Here is a 6,000-nt window from a genome sequence, read left to right as displayed (position 1 = left end):
ACAATTAGTTGTTTCTGCCTACAAACTGTAGCTACCATAAGTAATGCAATCTCATAGCGTGATATACCATCGCCGTTAAGCGGCTATCTGTAGTTCATTTAATACTATCCTCACTGAAAGCGCTCAAATTACATAGCATTAATTTAAAGGTGTTTTGCTTGATCAGGTCTTCTAGCCCCTACCTAACAGTTACCTTGCTCTCTCCTTACACCAATAAAAGTCGTCGTTTGACATACTATTCGCTCCTTAAGCATGCTGAATCGTGCATAATTATGGTAGTCATTACCACTGAAAACTAAGCATGTTTCGCCTTTCCAGTCCGTTGCGGTCATTAGAAGTCATAGTTTCACATATTGGTGGTTCAATAGGCATTTTAGTCATTTTGTGATCATTTAATTAGTCAGTAATATTATTCATTAGCTCTGTTGATATATATTGTAGCGCGTGTATTCACTACAAATCACAATCAATAGTTCTCATTCCTAATTTCCTTCTACATACATCAGTTATTAACAAGTGGCACATCAGCACGCAGATCCTACACACAGATCCCGCGCATGACTCGCTCATAGCCCTCGCGCACGGGAGTTTGTTCCCTGAACCTACAAAGGCTTTCGCTTTTAAACAAGTGTCGGCGGCTGAGGCTGTGTTTCAGCTATGAGACTTTGGAGAGAGGCGATAGGGACAAATTACTCCTAATAAAAAGAAAAATGTGCCGCGAAAAATGTTTCATAGATAAAACGTCCCAAAATGGTTTCATGAGTTAAGCACCACGTAGATCTTAAATATATATTCAGGTGTCGATGTCCGTGTACTCGCGAGCTTGACACTTATAGGGGGAGCTTGGTGGTGCAGGTATGGTATCTGATAATTTTCGCTTACAGTGCACGAAAATTGTTGTGGACAAATAATTTGATAAAATCGGTTACTGCAAATTGTTTTCAAGTATGACTGTGAGCATTGCTTTATTTTTTATTGTAGCATTTAACCTCTTACCTATCTTCGTCCCACTCTTCAAGGTACACGGCCTGACCCTCCAAAGAATATCACCATGATCGCGAACTCTCCCTCGTGTTCCCAACTTCAGTGGGATTCGCCGATGAACGTGTCCGGCACCATCGGCTCGTACACGGAAAAAGTGTGTGCGAAGCTGGAATCCTGTGACTACATTTACAGTTGGAATAACTGCACCGAGCTTCAGGCAACAAATACTTCTTTGGAGTTAGACACGAAAACTGGAACCTCATACTGCGTCCAGGTCACGGCTAATGCGATCTGCGGCGGACACATTGTTGCAAGCCAGGCAGCAGCCACCGAGCTGATGGCACCTATTTTTGGTGAGCAAAATTATTTCCAAGGCACCGCTCTAGGGCGGAAAGTGTTCTACTGCATGTCGCTGGTATAGACGTTGGCGTAACCCTCGACATAATCATAGTCGTAACAACGCACTTGCCAGCCGTGGAATGTAGCAGCAGTGGGAAGCGCAACCTGACTCGGCTGGCAGCTGGCAGAGGTGGTTGATGGAACTCCTTTCTCTATATTTATAGGAACAGGAAACTGGAAATGCAAGGTTTGGCTAAGTCGCTTAGGGTGTTCAAATAGGGCCAACGCATAGGCAACGAAAATGAACTGTGACCGGAAGGAAAGAATTATGTCATGAGGAGGGCTGAAAAATACATTTCCTTTATTCTGTGCGCGAAGTCGAAGGTTCACTATGTAAAAACACATCGTTATGTGAAGATGACTCTTGCAGATGACCGTTGAGAGGCATGCTTTATAGGAAAATAAATTTCATTATGATGTCCCGCTAAATGCACGTAAAGAAGCAGTGTGAACACTCACACCGCATTATTATATATAGCCCGCAAGAAGAATGAGCTGAAGTGAGGAAGCAAAAACGGTTTGATTCAATACACTGGCGAAAGGCACCATTCAAAAGGGCAAAATACAAGAATTTGCAAATAACACAACTGCACAGTAACATTAAAAGTCCCAGCTCGATAAGCGTATATGCAGCTGTGTAGATGAATAACCGAATTACACTCGATGGACCCGACTATTTTCACTCGACCATCCTTGCCGTTACCCATTCAAATGCAAATTTCTCGAGTTATTTCATTTTGTTCTATTGTCGCACCACAGTTAGCTTTTTTTCGATGACGTTTAAACCTCCTAACCAGTTTCCTGCCCTCATATACTGATGTGTCTACAGATAAGGCACGCCGAGACGTTGAGTGGGCAAACGTTGTGAAGGCGAGGAATTGAGGAACAGCTGTTAGAGCAAGGGCAAAGGTTATGTGACCTCTTTCAGAAATATCATAATGCAGCATGGACATTTGCTATCAGATCGAAATACACTCTATTTCCCACGTGTTTGCTTCCCCTCACATAGTTTCGCGGATTGCGCTGAAACCACTCAGACTTTCTGACCCACATTTACGTGCGGCACATCACCTTCCCCATGCTTTGAATCAGGACACATTCGAACGCTAGTTGGTTGACTGCTACATCACAGAAACGAAACCGTGCGAAGGAATGTCTGCAAGATAGAATACAATACACACAATTTGTGCGTATTTTTCGCGCACGTTTCTTTTTATCAGTTTATATTGTGCGATTTCCTACATATTAGACTAGCGTCCTTATAAAATCAGTCAATTGAATGGTGCTCTAGAATATTCTCTGCAGTATCTGCCCTCTACGCTAGGTCAAAAACCATTCAGAAACAAAAGTAAAGTATTAGTTTCAAGATTATAGCACTGCCGCTACCACGTCCACGTGTTCGTAAATTGTTGCAAAATAAAATGTTTTAAAAAGCTCACGTTTGCACCCTGCTGCGGTATGCATACGCTTTTTGTTTATTTATTTATTGTACCCTCAGGGCCAAAGGCATTACAGAGGGGAGTGGGTTAATTAGGATACAGAATAATGAATATAATACAGTGAAAACAAGTAGTACAAAATAAAATTCCTGCATAATAAAACAAACAACATTCACAAAGCGTAAATAACAAAATCAATGTACACAACACAGTGGAAACAGATATAACATATGATCAAATTCCTTCAGAATAAACATTGTTAGCTATTGCGTCGTGAAAAGCTTTTTTATCTGAAATGGCTGCAATATCGGGGGGAAGGCGGTTCAATTCCACAGATGTGCGGCGAAGATATGACTGAAAGGAAGATTTGGTGTGGCATGTTCGGATGCCAACCTTGTGGTGGTGATCGATGCGATGTGAAATGTATTCTGGGGGTGATATGAAACAGTCGTGAAGGGCAACGTGATGATATAGCTTCTGAAATAACGTTAGGCGACCAATTTTACGGCGAGATTGTAACGATGGGAGTGAAACGTTAGATTTCGTGGCTGTGATGCTTGCCGTACGATTGTAATTTGAAAGAATGAAGCGGACGGAATTATTTTGGACTAGTTCCAAGGAATATATAAGGTTTTCATGTGTAGGGTCCCATATTAGTGCTGCGTATTCAAGTTTAGGACGTATAAGTGCTTTATACAGTAAAAGTTTAAGAGATGAGGGAGCGGCAGAGAAATTCCGACGTAAGTATCTAAGCTGCGGTTAGCGTTATTAATAACGTAGTCAATATGAATCAGTTCAGTCATTCAGTCGTGTCCGACTCTTCGTGACCCTATTGACCATGTCACGCCACGCTTTCCGGTCTCTCACTATCTTCCTAACATCACATAACTTCATCTACAGTGCCTCGAGGATGCCATCTAACCATCGCGTTCGCTGCCTACCCCTTCTCCGGCAACCCTCAACCTTTCCCAACATCAAATCTTTCTCCAGCGACTCCTCACTTCTCATCAGATGACCAAAGTAGCTGAGCTTTAACTTTAGAATTTGACCCTCCAATGAGCAGTCAGGGTTTATGGTCGACAATATTGACTGATTTGATCTTCTGGCAGTCCAAGGAACTCTCAAGAGTCTTCGCAAGCAACACAATTCAAACGCGTCACTTCTTCGGCGGTCAGCCTTTTTCACAGTCCAACTTTCGCATCCATACATCACAACTGGAAAGACCATAGCACGAGTTATACGGATCTTGGTTGGCAGACTAATGTCCCTGCTCTTTACTAGGCGGTCAAGGCTAACCATTGCTCTCTTTTCCAGAAGCAGGCGTCTCCTAATTTCATGGCTGCAGTCTCCTTCTGAGGTAATCTTTGAGTCCAAGAAGAGAAAATCTGTCACAGCTTCCACTTCTTGTCCCTTGATGCTCCAGGACTTGATAGGGCAAGACGCCATGATATTTGTCTTTTAATGTTCAGTTTACGCCCAAACTTCTCACTCTCTTCTTTTACGCGCATCAGAAGTCTCTTGAGTTCCGCTTCACTTTCTGCCATTAAAGTGGTATCATCCGCATATCTAAGGTTGTTGATACGTTTTCCAGCAATCTTAACTCCAGCTGAAGACTCGTCCAGACCAGCCTTCCTCATGATGCACTCTGCATATAGGTTAAATAGGCAGGGGCGACAGTATGCAGCCATGCCTCACTCCTTTCTCAATCGGAAACCAATCAGTAAGACCATGCCCAGTTCTGACTGTGGCCTCTTGCCCTTCATACAGGTTCCTGAGGAGACAGATGAGGTGAATTGGAACTCCCATCTCTTGGAGAGCTTGCCACAATCTGCTGTAATCTACGCAGTCAAACGCTTTCGCATAATCAATAAACCAGAAGTGGATAGGTTTCTGGAACTCTCTTGCTTTTTCCATAATCCAGGGAAGGTTGGCAACTTGGTCTCTAGTTCCTCTGCCCTTGCGAAACCCAGCTTGCACGTCCGGAAGCTTCCGATCCACATACTGCTGCAGCCTACCTTGGAGGATTTTCAACATCACCTTGCTAGCATGCGAAATAAGCGCGATCGTGCGGTAGTTGGAACAATCCTTGGCACTGCCTTTCTTTGGAATGGGGATCTAAACTGACCTCCTCCAATCCTGTGGCCACTGCAGGGTTGTCCAAATCTTCTGACATAATGTATGCAGAATGTTAACAGCGTCATGGTTGAGGTTTTGAAGCAACTCAGCTGGAATGCTATCAATTCCGCTAGCTTTGTTCTTAGCAAGGCTGGCTAAGGCCCATTCAACTTCACTCTTCAGGATGCCCGGCTCGAGATCAGTTATCACAACCGTCTTATGTTGGGTTTGCACATTCGGGTCCTTCTTGTACAGTTCTTCTGTGTATTCCTGCCACCTCTTCTTTATCTCTGCGGCTTCAGTGAGGTCCTTGCCTCGTTTGTCCTTTATCACGCCCATCTTAGCACAGAAGCTTCCTTTGATATCTTTGATTGTCTTATACAGAGCTCTTGTGTTCCTTAATTGGCTGTTGTCCTCAACTGCTTGACACTGTATGTTCAGGAAGGCATTCTTATCTCTCCTTGCTATTTTCTGGAAAGCCGCATTAAGAACCTTGTATCTTTCTATTTCCCCCATAACTTTTGCCATCCTCCTTTCCTCAGCTATTTGCAAAGCCTCTTCAGATAACCAGTTTGCTTTCTTGCATTTCTTTTGCTTTGGAACTACCTTAGTAGGAACTTCTTGTATTATATCACGAACATCAGACCACATCTCTTCGGGCTCTTTGTCTTCTAGATCTAATTCTTGAAATCGATTCCTCCCTTCCACAGCATATTCTAATGGAACTTGATCCAGATTATACCTGAAAGGCCTTCTAGTTTTCTGCGTTTTCCTCAATCGAAGCTTAATCTTGGCAACAAGAAGCTGATGATCGGTGCCACAATCGGCCCCAGGCCTTGTTCTTACTGCTTGTATAGCGCTTCTCCATCTCTGCCGGCAAAGAATATAATCGATCTGATTCCTGTACAGACCGTCCGGTGAAGTCCATGTGTACAGGCGCCTCTTGTGCTGTTGAAAATGAGTATTCGCTATGGTCAGGTTGTTTTCTTGACAAAACTCTACTAGCCTCTGCCCAGCTTCATTTGGCTCACCAAGACCGAACTTGCCTGTAATTCCGGATATT

This window comes from Amblyomma maculatum, chromosome 11 (genome assembly GCF_055883805.1).
Source record: "Amblyomma maculatum isolate TAMU_Amacu chromosome 11, ASM5588380v1, whole genome shotgun sequence".
Taxonomy (NCBI): domain Eukaryota; kingdom Metazoa; phylum Arthropoda; class Arachnida; order Ixodida; family Ixodidae; genus Amblyomma; species Amblyomma maculatum.
Note: the sequence above shows the minus strand (reverse complement) of the source record.